Here is an 18,199-nt window from a genome sequence, read left to right on the forward strand (position 1 = left end):
CAGCCACTCCTCAGAAGGAAGGTTGGGCAATCTACTTCTGTAGTGATACTGCCTCGGAAACCCAAGGAGGGGTTGCTATGAGTCGGGGCCGACTCGATGGCACATAATAACAACAACAATAACAACACTTAGTTTGGAAATCCATTTAATGAACTAAGCCCAGTTGATATGCTATCAAACTATCTCCTAGAAGAGCTGTTGCCTGCTGAATCTTTACAACATTTTGAGCCACATAAAGGTCTTACTTTTGCTGCCACTGACTCATTTTTATGTTGCTTTTTACTTAGCCTAACAATCCAAACCTTGATGTCAAGTGTGATTCATAAGCCATGTCTAAAAGCATCTGAAGCATCACAAACTAATATAAAGAAAGCAGAGACTATTGACGCTAACAGAAATCACTTTCATAATGTAGCTGATGTGTTGAAAACTTAAATATTAAATAGAAGGTAACCACGTTTCCATAGGTAGAGATCAATTGAAAAGCATTTAAAAAAAAAAAATCAAAATTGCCATATTTTCTTCAGTTTTCATTTATACTTAAATCAGTGGTTCTTAATAGGGGAGTGGAGAGGAAGATTTGTCCCCTGGGGACATTTACAATTTGTGGAGACATTTTTAATTGACACAACTAGGGTAGCCAGGGCTCCTGGCCTGTAGTAGGTAGAGACCAGGAATGTTGCTAAACATCCTGCAATGCACAGGCCACCCCCACATCAGTAAACTATCCAGCCCCCCAAAAGAAACCCCTGAGCAAACCACAATAGAATCTAAAGGTGCACTATAAACTAAGTCATCAGGAAACATGAGCCCTTCAAGTGGTATCAAGACTAGCGGGCTGGGCATTTTTATAGCAAGTAACTATCAATATTCATCAAGCTACTGTACAAATATTGAATCCTCATTTGTGAGAAAACTTCCTCTGATAAGTCAGAAAACAAAAATTAAAAACATTGAATACTGGCTGCATTTGCTCTATCGTTTTACGGTGGAGAACCCAGTCTCCCCTTCTTGAATAAGGACAGTTATTGTTGTTGGGCTCATTCTGCCCAGCCAGAGACCAGATTTCCTAAGCTCCTTCCATGTGACTCTCTCCAATGGCAGTCTGGGTCCTGAAATCTTAGCAGCCATGCTTCCATGCTCTCTCTTCCCTTATTCACAGGCCTGAATGTGGGCTGGAGGAGAACAAGAGTTGCTCTGAGTCCCTAAATGATTGAGTGAAAAAAGTGGCACAACTAGCCCAGATTCTGTTACATGTAAGAGAGAGAAACTTTCATGTTCTTTAAAAAATCAAATCCAGTTGCTGTTGAGTCAGTTGCAGTCCATGGCTACCCTATGCGTATCAGAGTATAATTGTGTCCCACAGGATTTTCAGTGGCTGATTTTTCAGAAGTAGGTTGCCAGGCCTTTCTTCTGAGATGCTCTGTGTAGATTCAAACCTCCAACTTTTCAGTTAGTAGCAAGCACATTAATCAGTCCCACTAAGGTCATGTTTTTAAGAATAACTACCTAAATCGATATGTATGGTTGCTGTGAGTTGAAATTGACTCTATGGCAGTGGGTTTCATTTTGGTTTGGCCTAAATCAAAGAGACATCTACTGCTTCAGAAATTAAAAAAAGTAATTTTAGGTATCTAAAGAGGCCTGTGGATAGCATACTGAAGATACTTTTATTCTTTTATCAAATTTCAAGTTATTTTATAAATAACTTTTTATATCTTTAAATTTTCCAAAAGTGTATCTCTTATTATATCTTACCAGTTGCTGTTGTTGGTAACTTCAGTCAAGTTGATGTCAACTAATACCGACCCTATTATGTACAACAAGATGAAACACTACCCATCTTGTTGAGGGTCTTCTCATTTGTCATTGACCCTCTACTTCACCCAGCATGGTATCCTTCTTCAGGGACTAATCCCTTCTGACAAAAGGACCAAAGTATGAGAAACGAAGTCTGTCTGCTCTCAATTTTTTTTTTTTACTTTTATTGTGGTGAAAACATATACAACAAGACATTCACCAACAAACAACCTCCACATTTACAGCTCAGGGACATTGATGACATTTTCATGTTGTGCCACCATTATTGCTATCTTTTTCCAAAATATTCCACCACCATTAGCATAAACACAATGCCCTGCAAACAAAAGGTTCCTCCTTCCCCCTCCCTCTTACCCCTGGTAACCACTAATAATCTTTGGTATATATATATATGAGGGGTCACTATGAGTCGGGTCTGACTCGATGGCACATAACAACAATAACATATATATGTAGATATATATATATCTACATATATATATATATAATATCTACATATATATATATATCTGTATATATATTATATATATGTATATATAGATATATGCAGCAAACAGCAACATGTCTATATCTATATATACATTTTTCCCCTCAGCCTATCTAAGAATCCCCCCCCACACACACACACACCCTATACCTGGCAACCAACAAAGAAAATTACTTCTGTGTATAAACCTTTCCTTGACTTTTTATAACAGTGGACTAATACAATGTTTGTCTTTCTGTAATTCATTTATTTCACTGAGAATAATGTCCTCCAAGTTCATCCACGTTATGCAGTATTTTGCATCTTCTACATTATTCTTTGGTGTTGCATAGTATTCCATTATGCATATATACCATAGTTTGATAATCTATTTCTCCATTGCAGGCACTTAAGTTGTTCACATTTCTTTGCTATTGTGAATAGTGTTGCAATGAATATGGATGTTCATATATTTGTTCTTGTCCTGGATCTCACTTCGTTAGGATATATACCTAGTAACGGGACTGCTGGATCAAACGATATTTCCATTTCCAACTTTTTAAGGAATCATCATACTGATTTCCACAGTGGTTGTATCATTTCACACTGCCACCAGCAGTGTATGAGAGTCCCAATTTCTCCACATCCTTGCCAGCATTTGTTATTTTCTGCCATGTTGAATTTTGCTATTAATGCTGGGGTGAGATGGTATCATGGTTGTTTTGATTTGCATCTCTCTAATGGCTAATGATCATGAATATTTCTTCATGTGTTTATTGGCTGCCTGAATATCTTCTTTGGTGAAGTGTCTGCTCAGGTTTTCTGCCCATTTTTAAATTGGATTGTCTGTCTTTTTAATGTTGAGGTGTTGGACTTTCCTACAAATTTTGTAGATAAGTATTTTGTCAGATATGTCATTGCTAAATGTATTTTCACAATCTGTAAATTCCCTTTTTACTCTTTTGGAGAAGTCTTTAGAAGCACATAAGAAAATAATTGTAGAAGATCCCAGTCATCTAGTTTATCTTCTGCTGTTTGTGCATTTTGGGTTATGCTCAATAGTCTATATATACCATTAATTAGGGCCCCTAAGTTTGCCCTCATTTTTTCTTTGATGAACTTTATATATTTAGGTTTCACATCAAAGTGTTTGATCCATCTGGAGTTAGTTTTTGTGTATGGTATGAGGTACAGATCTTGTTTCATTTTTCTGCAAATGGATAACCAGTCTTGCCAGCAGCATTTGTTGAAAACACCATTTCTTTCCCATTTAAGGGATTTCGGACCTTTATCAAAAATCCATCCAGTGGATGAATCTATTTCTGGGTTCTCAATTCTGCTCCACTGGGCTGTGTGTCTGTCATTGTACCAATACCAGGCTGTTTTGACTACCATAGCTGTATAGTAGGTATTGAAATTTGGGAGTGTGAGACCTCCTATTTTGCCCCTCTTCTTCAATAGTGCTTTGCTTATTTTGAGGTCTCTATCCTTTCCATATAAAATTAGCAATTGGTTTTTTCAAGTCTTTGAAGAAAGTTAATGGAATCTGGATTAGGATTTCATTGAATGCATAGATTGCTTTGAGCAGTACTGACATTTTTACAATGTTCAATATTTGTATCCATGAGCATGGTATGCTCTTCCATTTATGTAGATCTCATACAGTTTCTTGAAGTAGTGTTTTGTAGTTTTCTTTGTACAGGTCTCTTGTGATCCTGGCAAGATTTATTCCTAAGTATCTTATTTTTTTTATAGCTCTTGTAAATGGTATTGATTTCCTTATTTCCTTTTCAGAGACTTCTTTGCTGGTGTAGAGGAATCCAACTGAATTTGTATGTTGATCTTGTATCCTGTCATTATGATAAATCTTTCAATTAGCTCTGGTAGTTTTCTTGCTGGGTCTCCTGGCTTTTCTGTGTCTAGGATCATATATTTTTAAATAGGGGAAGTTCTACTTCTTCCTTACCAATCTGGATGTCTTTGATTCCTCTTTCTTGTCTTATTGCCCTGGCTAGAACTTTCAATAGAATGTAGAATAGAAATGGAGATAGAGGGCAACATTGTCTGGTTCTCATTCACAAGGGTAATGGTTTCAATCTCACTCCATTGTGAATAATGTTGGTTATTGGTTTTGCATATACGCCTTTTATTGTGTTGAGGAATGTCCCTTCTATTCCTATTTTTCTGAGACTTTTGATCAGAAATGGGTGTTGGATTTTATCAAGTGCCTTTTCTGCAACAATTGATATGATCGTGTGATTCTTTTTATTTGTTTTACTTATGTATGGATTATGTTGATTGTTTTTCTAATGTTGAACTATCCTTGCATACCTGGCATGTACCACACTTGGTCATGATGTGTTTTTTTTTTTTTTTTTTTTGATATGTTGTTGGAGTCTGTTGGCTAGGATTTTGTTGAAGAATTTTGCATCTATATTCATTAGAGATATTGGTCTATAGTTTTCCTTTCTAGTGGTGTCTTTTCTTGGTTTGAGTATCAGGGTTATGAGGTCTTAATTAAATGAATTTGGGAGGATTCCATCCTTTTCTATTCTAGAATAATTTGAGTAAAGTTGATGTTAGCTCTTCTGTGAGTGATTGGTAAAATTCTCCAGTGAAACCATCTGAGCCGGGATGTGGCAATTTTTTTATGACTTGTTCGAATTCTTCTTTTATTATGGGTCTGTTCAAATTTTTTACTTCAGTCTATGTTAGTTTACATAAGTAATGTGTCTCTAGAAATCTGTCCATTTCTTCTACTTTTTCAAATTTGTTGGAGTACAGTTCTTCATAGTGTCCTGATATTCTTTTTATTTCTGTTGGTTCTGTGGTGAAATTACCCCTTTCTTTTCTTATTCATGTTATTGGCATCTTCTTCTTTTCCTTTGTTAAGTGTGCCAGTGCCTTGTTGATTTTATTAATTTTTTCAAAGAACCAACTCCTAGTCTAGTTCATTTTTTCTATTGCTTTCTATTTTCTGTTTCATTTATTTCTGCTTGAATCTATATTATATAATTTCTTCTGGTCACTGTAAGCTTTTGGCTTTTTTTTTCCCCAATTATTTGAAATATTGGGTGAAGGTATTGATTTTGGCTCTTTCTTCTTTTTTGAGGTGTGCATTTATTGCTATGAATTGCCCTCTGATCACTGTTTTTGTTATGTCCCAAAGATTTCGGTATGTTGTGTTTTCATTCTCACTTGATTCAAGGAAATTTTTCATTTCATTTATTATTTCTTCTATTACCGAGTCATTTTTGAGCAGGGTGTTATTCACTTTCCATGCATTTGCTCTTATTCTGTTGGTCTTCCTAATGCTGATTTTTAACTTTATAGCATTATGATATGAGAAGATGTTTTGCTGTATTTCAATGTTTTTAAATTTATAGAGGCTTGCTTTTTGGCCTAACATGTGTTCTATCCTGGAGAATGTCCCATGTGCACTGGAAAAAATGTATATTGTGCTGTTGTTGGGTGAAGTGCTCTGTAGATGTCTATAAGGTCAATTTGGTGGTTTGCACTGTTTAGTTCTTCTGCATCTTTGTTGAGTTTCTTTCCAATTGTTCTATCTTTTATTGAAAGTGGTGCATTAAAGTCTCCTACTAGTCCTGTGGAGTTATCTATTTAGTCTTCATGATTCTGTTAAAGTCTGATTTATGTATTTTGGGACTTTTTCATTGGGTGCATAGATATTTATTATGGTTACATTCTCTTATTCAATTGATCCTTTAATCATTATATAATGTCCGTTCTTGTCTCTTATGGTTGTGTTTGTCTTAAAGTCTATTTTATCAGAAATTAATATTGTCACTCTTCTTTTCTGAATGCCATTTTCTTGATATATCTTTTTTCAACTTTGATTTTTAGTCTATTTTTGTCTTTGTGTCTAAAGTGAGTCTCTTATAGACAACATATTGGTGGGTCATGTTTTCTTATCCACTCTGCAACTCTCTGTCTCTTGAGTATTGCATATAATCCATTTACATTCAGTGTAATTATAGCCAAGTATGAATTTATTGGTGTCATATTGTTATGTGTTTTGTGTGTGTGTGTGTGTGTGTGTGTGTGGTATTACTGATTTCTTTGTTCCATATAATTTTCTTTGATAAGTTCTTTTTGTTTATGAACTGTGTTGTCATCTTCTTCATTATTATTGGTTTAGCATATGCTAAATATTTTATCCTCTCCTCTTTTTTATTTTGATGTGAAGGTTTATTTTTTTTTTCTTTGAGGTTACCCTGTGATTTACAATATTTTTCCTAAGTTTAAAACAACAGTCTGTTTTATCTCACAGTGTCTTGACTTCCTCACCATTTAGGACTTCTGTTACACTACATAGTCCCTCCTTTTGGTTTGTCATTGTCCTCGTTTACCAATTGATGTCTTTGGTTGCCTGTTTAAGGAGCTCTGATAGCACAGTGCTTAACCATCAGACTGCTAACCAAAAAGTTGGTGTTTCACAACCACCAACCACTCCACAGAAGGAAGACTGGGCAATCTATTTCCGTAAAGATTTGCTGCCTCAGAAACTCAAAGGGGGTCCCTATGAGTTGAAATTCACTCAATAGCAGTGAGTTTGGTTTGGTTTGGGTTTATTACTCCATTGCTGCTAAGTAATTTACTTATCTGACTGTATCTCCGCTATGTGTCCTAGGAATAGTTACCACTTAGCTTCTCAACAATGCTTACCAGTTCATTCTTTATCACTTTGATAATGGACTGTCTTCTGTTGTTGTTGATGTTGTTGTTAGGTGCAGTCGAGTCATCTCTGACTCAAGCCCCCTAAAGCCAGAAAAAGGAGGGAGCAGAAGAGGCCGGGACCTGTGGAGCATCAATATATCCAGGTAAAAAGGGGCGGGAAGCAAGGCTAGACCCCAAGCCCCCTAGAGCTAGAAAAGGTGAGGAGCAGCCTGGGACCACAAAGTGGCAAGTTCCAGGTAGGAATTAGATAAGGGGAGGGCACAGATGTTTCCAACAGCTAAGGGAGACAAACTTGTCCATCAGTTTGTCATCCTGTGGGACTTGTACATCACTGGGAGGCTTGAGTCTCTGCCACTGGTGTTTCACACACCAGCAGAGTTGCACACGGTGCACAGGTTTCAATGAATTCACAGACTAAGACAGACTAGGAAGAAGGAGGAGGCCATTCACTTCTCAAAATTTGGCCAGGGAAAACCTTATGAATAGCAGAGAAACACTGTCTGATACATTACTGGACTGTCCTCTACATCCTAAGAAAAGAAACCAATTGGGTATGTAAGTGGACCATTCATCTATCATGGACAAGAAATTGGATACAATATCCATATCTCTCTTTCTATAAACCTATTTATGAAACCATTATCACTATAATGATCAATATAAAATAATGTTACATTATTTTTAAAGCTTATATTTATGCACATTTAACTTGTTCTACAGGAGGTTTAAAAGGTATACACCAAAATTTTGACTTCTTTCTTTGGGTTTTGGGATTATGAGTGACTTTTTTTACTTTTATTGCATTTGCTACAAAGATATCAAATATTTCCACTGTAAATACTTACTAATTTTATACTAATTTTTAATCTAAATTATTTATTTTAAATTACATCAAATGTCTACTTTCCATAAAAATTAATATTCATTGATTTTGTTTCAGCTTTCAACAATGTTAAATAAGTTTAAATATGATTTTTCTAATATTTTATTATTATAAATATCTTCATTCATTCTTCCCTCAATTATTTTCTTCATAAGCTATTTCCTAAAAATCTTCCACAGAGCTTCCTATTATTTTTCCATTAATTTTAAACTTATTTGTTAATAAAAACAGCAACAATAATAGAAGCAAAAATGCATGCAGCATTTAAAGTGTACTCAACAATGTGCTGGTTTAGGGTTTTTTACGTGTTATTATTTTTTAACCACAAGGAGCCCTGGTGACACAGTGGTTAAGCACTTGGCTGTTAACCAAAAGTCAGTGGTTCAAAATCACCAGTCATTTCATGGGAGAAAGATGTGGTAGTCTGCTTCTGTAAAGATGTGTTGTTATTGTTCGGTGCCATTGAACTGGCTTTGACTCAGTGACCCTATGTACAACAGATTACAACCTTGGAAATCCTATGAAGCAATTCTCCTCTGTCCTGTAGGGTTGCTATGAATTGGAATCAACTTGCTCATAATAGGTTTGGTTTGGTTTTGGATTTTTAACCACATTGTAATCTAGACATTATTAGTATTATTTTAACAGATGAGAAAATAGAAATCTAGAGAAGCCTCTGTGACTTGCTCAAAGTGACACAGATTTCAGCAGAGAAGCCACAGTTTGATTGTGTGTTTCCAGAGCCTAATCTTTCAGCCACCATATCTGCATTTCTTTCACCCTGCTTCTCAACATAGGCCTCTCAGTATTGTGAGGTTAAGGTCATTGTTAACTCTAGTTTTTTGTTTTGTTTTGCTTTTAAATTGGATGCTGTTGTTGGTTTATTGTTGTTCTGTGCTATCAAATCAATGTCATTTGATAGTGACTCTTGTATGACAGAGTAGAACTACCACATACAGTTGTCTTGGCTGTAATCTTTACTGGAGCAGATCATTAAATTTTTTTCTCTGGCAGAGCAGCTGATGGATTCAAACTACCCACCTTTTGGTTAGCAGCTGGAGCACTTAACCACGGTACCACAAGAACTCCTTGGAATTTGATACTACTTTCTTTTGAATCAAAAACCTTATCTCCCTGCTACTTGTGTTTAACAGCAAGCTTCATCCACCAGTTATTTTATTTTATTTTTTTGCAATGTAATGAGGTCTAAAGGATTACCCAGCAGGATGATGGAGTGAGGACAGTATATTCTTACCTTCTTCCATGTAGTCAGACCATCAAGGGATATTTTCATTATTTTGCTTGATGTGCATGTGGGCTTGGTATAGGACTCTATACTCAAAGATCAACAAGAAAACAACTTATTAATATCAAAAAATAAATTACACTTGGGTTACATGCCATTTAGGAAAAACTTTTAACTGTACACATTAGCACTTAGAGAATTAGAAGACTGGAGTGTTTTAATAACATATTCATTTCAAAAAAATGTACATAGTTCACACATGAAATCATAACCCATGGTGAGATTGGCCAATTTATTTATTATTGTAATCTCTCCATTTTAAGTTATATTACAGTTTTTTATCTACCCAATCATCCCTTTATGCATATATCCTTTCAATCACCTCTAGATTCACTCAAAATAAAATTCAAAACATTTACCATGGTCTCCTCCTTCCCATACCTGGCTGGTCTCTTATAGCCTCCTCTCCCTTTGTCATTCTTGTTGGCATCCTTTTTCTTATTCCAAATAAAGCCACCACATATCTTTATACTTTTTAAAAGTTCAACCTGAAGAGCTCTTCCCTTAGATATCCCCATGGCTTGCTTCATAACTTCCCTTCAACCTCCACTCAAATGTCACATTGTTGAGGAAAGCTTTTTGATTACTCTATTTAAAATAGCATTATTCTATCTTTCTACCCCAATTCTCTATCCTCTTTACTCTGCTTTAGTTTTCTTCATAGCACTTAATACCAACTTACATAGTTTATTTATTAGTTACTTTTTGGTCTGTGGCTCTGATTAGAATGTAAGCTCTATGAGAAAAGTGATTTTACTTTTTTCACTTCTATATCCTCAGGGTTATAATAGTACTTGGCACCCATTGTTTCTAAGTAGTCATTTGTTAAATGAATGGATGCTCTTTCAACTTTTAGTCTCACTCCCCCTACAACATATTCTGTAGAGCACCAGAGAGAATATTATAAAAGAGTATTATGCCAGGTGTGGTGGATGGAGCATCAGCATCAACACCACCTTGTTAGAACTTGCTAGAATGCAAATTCTCAAGCCCTAATCCATGACTACTATTCACCCTCTCTGAAGGTAGCAGCTAAGAAACTATAGTTTTAAAAGCTTTCCAGGTGGTTTTTATGCACACCTAAGTTAATTCAAAAATGGTTGCAGCAGTGTATTGACAGGGAACTGCCAGGAATTCAAGCTGGATACAGCAGAGGACATGGAATGAGGAATATCATTGCTGATGTCGGATGGATCTTGGCTCAAAGAAAAGAATACCAGAAAGATGTTTACATGTATTTTATTGACTATGCAAAGGCATTTGACTGTGTGGATCATAACAAATTATGGATAACATTGTGAAGGATGAGAATTTCACAACACTTAATTGTGCTCATGAAGAACTTATACATAGACCAGGAAGCTGTCATTTGAACAGAACAAGAGGATAGTGCATGATTTAAAATCAAGAACAGTGAGTGTCAGAGTAGTATCCTTTCACCATACTTATTGAATCTGTATATTGATATACAAATAATGCCAGAAGCTGTATTATATGAAGAAGAATGCAGCATCAAGATTGGAGGAAGACTCATTAACAACCTATGATGTGCAGATGACACAACCTTGCTTGCTGAAAGAGATGACTTGAAGTGCTTACTGATAAAGATCAAACACTACAGCCTTCAGTATGATTACACATCAACACAAAGAACACAAAAATCCTCACATATTGATCAATAAGAAACATCATGATAAATGGAGAAAAGATTGAAGTCAGGGATTTCATTTTACTTGGATTCACAATCAACACCCATGGCAGCACCAGTCAAGAAATCAGGCATCATATTGCACTGGGCAAATCTGCCACTAAAGACTTTTTAAACTTTTAAGAAGCAAGGATATCACTGAAGAGTAGGGTATGCCTAAACTAAGCCATGAAATTTTCAATAACCTCATATGTATATGAATGCTGGACAGTGAATAAGGAAGACTGAAGAAGAGTAAATGCCTTTGCATTGTGTTGGTGAAGAATACTGAAAATTCCACAGATTGCCAGAAAGTAAGGGGAGGAAGGCAGCCCCCACCTGAAGGTAAGAAAGAGGGAAAGCCAGGGCCAATTGTGGCAGGATCCAGGAAAGGGGAGGGTGGAGAGGTTTGGAACAACTAAAGGACATGAATTTGTCTGTCAGATTGTCGTATTGTGGTGGCTTGAGTGTTGCTGTGAGGCTAGAGGCTGTGCCACCAGTGTTTCAAATGCTAGCAGGGTTGCACATGGTGCACAGGTTTCAATGCACCTTACAGACTTAGACAGACTTGGAAGAAGGGAGAGTCCATTCACTTCTCGAAGAATTGGCCAGGGAAATCCTTATGAATAGCAGAGAAACACTGTCTGATACATTACTGCACAACTTTATGAATAGCTTGGAAACATTGCCTGATACAATGCCAGAAGACTAGTCCCTTAGGCCAGAAGGAAAAGAGCTGCCTCCTCAGAGTAGAACCAACCATAATGATATGGATAAAGTAAAGCTTTCAGGACCTCCATTTGCTGATGTAGTATGACTCAAATTAGGAGAAACAACTGCAACCATCCATTAATAATCAGAACATGGAATGTATGAAGTATGAATCTAGGAAAATTGAAAGTTGTCAAAAATGAAACAGAATGCATAAAGATTGATATCCTAGGCATTAGTTAGCTGAAATGGACTGGTTGTGGCCATTTTGAATCAGAAAGCCATATGATCTACTATTCTGGAAATGACAAATTAAAGAGGAATGATGTGGCATTTGCCATTACAAAGGACGTTTCAAGATCTGTCCTGAAGTACAATGCTGTCAGTGATAGGATAATATCCATACAAGGAAGACCAGTTAATACAACTACTATTCAAATTTATGCACCAACCACCAAGCCAAAGATGAGGAAACTGAAGATTTTTATCAACTTCTGCAGTCTGAAATTGACCAAACATGCAATCAAGATGTGTTGTTTATCACTAGTGAATAGAATGCAAAAGTTGGAAACAAAAAAGAATCACCGGTAACTGGAAAATTTGGCTTTGGTGATAGAAATAACAGTGAAGATCGCATGATAGAATTTTGTAAGATCAATGACTTATTCATTGCAAATACCTTTTCTCAACAACACAAATGGCAGCTACACATGTGGACTTCACCAGATGGCATACACAGGAATCAGATTGACTACATCTGTGGCAAGAGGTGGCAGAAAAGCTCAATAACTTCAGCCAAAACAAGGCCAGGAGCAGATTGTGGAATAGACCATCAACTGCTCATATGCAAGTTCAACTTGAAGTTGGAGACAATTAAAAGAAGTCCATGAGAGCCAAAATATGACCTTGAATATATCCCTCCTGAATTTAAAGGCATGACATCTAAAAAATTAATTTGATGCATTGAACACCAATGACCAAAAACCAGAGGAATTGGGGGATGACATTAAGAACATCATCCATGAAGAAAGCAAGAGGTCATTAAAAAGACAGAAAAGGAAGAAAAGACCAAAATGGATGTTAGAAGAGACTCTGAAACTTGTCCTTGAATGAAGAGTAGCTAAAGCAAATGGAAGAAATGACAAGATAAAACTGCTGAAGAGAAATCTTCAAAGAGCAGCTTGAAAAGACAAAATCAATTATTGTAATGAAATGTGCAAAGACCTGGAGTCAAAAACAAAAGGGAAGAACATGCTCAGCACTTCTCAAGAGGAAAGAACTGAAGGAAAAATTTAAGCCTCAAGTTGCAATATTGAAAGATTCTATGGGGAAAATATTGAATGATACAGAAAACACCAAAAGAAGATGAAAGGAATACACAGAGTCACTGTACCAAAAATAATTGGTTGGTGTTCATCCATCTCAGCAGGTGACATATGATCAAGAATGAGTGGTACTGAAGGAAGAATTTGAAGCTGAACTGAAGGAATGACAAAAAACAAGGGTCCAGGAATTGACAGACTACCCATTGAGATGTTTCAACAAATGGATGCCATAGTGGAGGCATTCACTTGGCTCTGCCAGGATATTTGGAAGACAGCTCCCTGGCCAACTGACTGGAAGAGATCCATATTTGTACCCATTCCAAAGAAAGGTGATCCCACACAATCTGGAAATTATCAAACAATATCATTAATATCACATGCAAGTAAAATCTTACTGAAGATAATTCAGAAAATGGTTACAGCAGTTTATTGACAGAGAACTTCCAGAAATGCAAGCTTGATTCAGAAGAGGATGTGGAACAAGGGATATCATTGCTGATGTCACATGGATCTTGGTTCAAAGCACAAAATACCAGAAAGATGTTTACTTGTGTTTTATTGACTATGCAAAAGTATTTGATTTTGTGGATCATAACAAATTATAGGTAACACTGACAAGAATGGGAATTCCAGAACAGTTAATTGTACTCATGAGGAACCTGTGCATAGACTAAGGAGGCTGTCATTTGAACAGAACAAGGAGACACTGCATGGTTTAAAATCAAGAAGGCGGTGTGTCAGGGTTGTATCCTTTCACCATATTTATTCAATCTGTTGTTGTTGTGTTGTTGTTATGTTATGTTGAGTCAGATCCAACTCATAGCAACCCCTCCTTGGGTTTCTGAGGTAGGATCACTATGCAAGTAGATTGCCCAACCTTCCTTCTGATGAGTGGCTGGTGGATTTGAACTGCCAGCCTTCTGGTTAGCAGTCAAATGCCTTAGGTACTATGCTACCAGAGCTCCTATATTCAATCTGTATGATGAGGAAATAATTTGAGAAGCTCAACTATATGAAGAAGAACATGGCATCAGGATTGGAGGTAGAATCATTAACAACTTGTGATATGCTGATGACACAACTTTGCTTGCTGAAAGTGAAGATGACTTGAAGCACTTACTGATGAAGATTAATGACTACAGTCTGCATGGATTACATCTCAATATGAAGAAAACAAAAATCCTCATAACTGGGCATATAAGCACCATTATGATAAATGGAGGAAAGATTAAAATTGCCAAAGATTTCCTATTGCTTGGTTCTATAATCGACACCAATGGAAGAAGCAGTCATGACATCAGATGATGTGACATGTAGCAGTGGGCACATCAGCTGCAAAGGACCTCTTTCAAGTGTGAAGAGCAAAGATGTCTCCTTGAGGACTAAGGTGTGCCTGACACAAGCCATGGTATTTTCAACCGCTTCATATGCATGTAAGATCTGGACAAAGAATAAGGTAGACTGAGGAAGAGTTCAACACCAGATGAACAAACAAATCTGTTCTGGAAGAAGTGAAATCAGAATGCTCCTTGGAAGTGAGACTAGCCAGACTTCCTCTCACTTACTTTGGTCATATTTTCCAAACAGACCATTCCCTGAAGAAGGATACTATACTTGGTAAAGTAGAAGGTCAGCAAAAAAGGGGAAGACCCTCAACGAGATGGATTGATTCAGTAGCTGCAACTATAGATTCAAGGATTGTGAACATGGCACAGGACCCAGCAGTGTTTTGTTCTGTTGTACATGGGGTCAATACAATTCAGAGCTAACTCATCAGCACCTAACAACAACAAGTTTGAGAAGCACGTCCTAAAAGGAATACATGACCATGTTATTGAATTGTTTTCAATCTTTCATTGATTTTTAATTTTCCCTTAGGACATGTCTAATGTCTAAAATATTTAACTTGGTTCCAAGACTCTCTGAACCCAACCTATGTACCTGCCCAGCTTCATTCACCTCTTGTCACTTACCCCTTCCACTTGAGCTCCTGTTTGTTGAACTTTTGTAGATGATTTCAATGCACTGTGTTATCTGCCTTAGCGTTCATACATGTTTATGTTTCTTTTTCCTGTGCCATCTCCCCTCCTCCTTGTTCCTCCCTTTACTTGGTTTACTACTCCTGTTTATCCTTTAGGTTGTTAGATGCTCTGCAGTGTATTCAGTAGCATCCTGCACTTTTCCTTCTCATACCTATTTATTTTGATGTGTCTCAGCCTCTCGACTAAAAATTCAGTGAGGTCACGAGCCACATGGTTTTACTTATCATTTTATCCACACTATCTAGCCCCTATGGGACATTCATTAATACAGCCTTCTAGTTAGCAGTCAAATGCCTTAGGCACTATGACACCAGGAGTCCTGAATAAATAAATGAATCACTTGGAATACTTTGTTTAAAAATGAAAACAATGTTATATATGATGATGAGAGGTTAGTTGAATTTTTTTTTTTTTTCGTTTTTTGAAGGAACTGTATTACTTTTTCTCTTTTATATCTCATTTTCCCAAGCACAGAGTGAAACAAAGTTGAGTGTACTACATGTTGGAATGATTAGTTGATCATTTAGTTCTTAAATGCAAGTACTTTTCATAACTTATATGTTTATCTTCAAGTGAATTTCTTGATCAAAGAGACCATTTATTAATTGTACTTTCGAGACTCATCTGTATACATAACTACCTTGGAAATTCATTTCAAATTCAAAGTATCTGATTCCATGTCATCTTTTAGAATATTTTCAACTGGTAAATTTATTACTACTACTGATTGAGGGAGCAATGCAAAATAAAGAAAAGGAAAATAGTTTCTAAGGAAAATATCTGTAAAAGATTTAAGTAACCATAAGCAGGAGTTTTCAGAGAAAAATTTTAGAAAGTCACTTTGAATGCTACAAAATCCAGACTGGTGCATTACAAAGGGCTAATTGTAGCCTTTTGGCTACAATGGTGGTGTAGTGCCTAAGGCATTTGACAGCTAACCAGAAGTCTGGCAGTTCAAACTCACCAGCCACTCTTTGGAAGGAAGACTAGGCAATCTACTTCTGTGCCTCAGAAACCCAAGAAGGGATTGCTATGAGTCAAGATTGATATGATGGCAGTGAGTTTGTTTGTTTGTTTGTTTGTTTTAATAAGAATGTTTAATAGGGATGTATGACTTGGGTATGACTGTGATCTATGAATAGAAAGGAAGTGCACTGCATCTTGAAGTGCCCAAACTACTAGGTTATTCTATGACCCAAGCCCTTACCTTGAATTAGAAGAGAAGCAATTGCAAATGAATATTTCTATGTGTTATTGATTAACCTCTTTTTTTATGTTTCTGCTCCCATGAAAGGAACTGTCTTACTTTTTCTCTTTTATATCTCATTTTCCCAAGCACAGAGTGAAGCAGAGTTGAGTATACTACATGTTGGAATGATTAGTTGATCATGTAGTTCTTAAATGCAAGTACTTTTCATAACTTATATATTTATCTTCAAATGCTTAGGATCACCAGGATTCTATGATCATTTGAACTGCTATGAAGGAATGAAATAAATTTGAAACATAAAGGGACACCCTGTCCCTTTGCTTGTTTATATATATGTGTGTGTGTGTGTGTATATATATATATATATATATATATATATATATATTTTTTTTTTTTTTTACTTTTCTTTCTTTAAATTTATGAGATATAAATGAGGTAGGTGGAGGGATGGGAAAACTCTGTGATTTGAAGCTCTGAAATTAAATTAATTATTTTTCAATAATTGTTATGTAATATTCACATAAACATTAAACTGTGTTATAACAATTTTTATAGCCAATTGATCCCCAAAACAAACAAAAAAAAATACCAAACTCACTGCCATCTAGTCGATTTGACTCATCGCAACCGCTCCTTGGGTTTCCGAGGCAGTGTCTCTTGTAGAAGTAGACTGCCCAATCTTCCTTCTGAGGAGTGGCTGGTGGGTTTGAACCTCCAACCTTTTGATTATCAGTCAAATGCCTTAGGCACTACGCCACCAGTGCTCCTAATTGATCCCAAAGGCCACATTAAAAATGACTCAAGAATTCTTAGCCTCACTTTGCAGATGAGTGCATGGTGATCCAAGGAAGTTGTTTATTTCATCTGAAGTGGCACAAGATACTCCCACATGTTTATGAGTATATGGGGGTGTATAACAAAGATCTCTGTTCTTCAGGTGTTGATTAAAATGGAAAGTGGAAAAAATCATTTCCCTAATTTTTGAATAATATTTAATACTTCAGATTCTCTGAAATGCAAGTCAAAGCTTTAAAAGATTATGTCCTTTCTAGATTTCTCTCTGCCTATACCTAATTCATTCACAATGATTTATATATGTATTTTTATATGGTAGTTAAGGTTATGTGTCCACTTAGCTGGTCCTGTTTTTGAGTGGCTGGGCAGCTGATTATAGTTATTCCCCATGATGAGACTGGAAATAAGCTCCGTGGTGGAATCTGCCACAAGCAGCCGAGTAGCTGTGTTAGGGATGTAGTCTGCTTCCAGTATATAAGGAAAAGCTTTGGGAATGGTCTGCAGCTTTTGGTACACTTGAATCCTACATGGAGCTGAGTCATTCATTGTTCAGCAGCCTAGCATATTGTCTGCTGATCATGCAACTCTTAATGGACTTGAATCAATGGCCTGGTTTGCTAATAATGGGACTGTGCCTTTTCACTAAGGGCTATGGTGCCTAAGACACTTGACTGCTAACCAGATTTGAACCACCAGCCACTCCTCAGAAGGAAGATTGGGCAATCTACTTCTGTAGTGATACAGCCTCAGAAAATGAAGGAGGGGTCTCTAAGAGTCGGATCTGACTCCAAGGCAGTGAGTTTGGTTTCTGTTGGATTTGGCCTTTTAACTTGTTCACCTTGCATTTGTCAGCCTTGGCAGCCAGCAGGGAGCTCTGGTGGTGTAATCCCTAAGGCATTTGACTGCTAACCAGAAGGCTGGCAGTTCAAACCTACCAACAACTCCTTGGAAGGAAGATTGGGCAATCTACTTCTGTAGTGATATTGCCTAGGAAACCCAAGGAGGGGTGGCTATGAATCGGATCCGACTTAACGGCAGTGAGTTTTTTTGTTTTTTTTTAAGAGCCAGCAGCTGCCTGAGTGAAGAAAGCTTCCAGCTTCAGTGAGCTGGGAGCAAGAGGCAAAGCTGAAGCCCAAGGTCAAGGGATTTTCACCCAGCCCCTAGAGTCTGGTACTTCAAACTTGGACTACTAGCCTCTAAAACTGTAAGAGAATAAACTCCTGTTTGTTAAAACCACACATTTGTGGTATTTTCA

This window comes from Orycteropus afer, unplaced genomic scaffold (genome assembly GCF_000298275.1).
Source record: "Orycteropus afer afer isolate SDZICR_OR568_19922 unplaced genomic scaffold, OryAfe1.0 scaffold00276, whole genome shotgun sequence".
Classification (NCBI taxonomy): Eukaryota; Metazoa; Chordata; class Mammalia; order Tubulidentata; family Orycteropodidae; genus Orycteropus; species Orycteropus afer.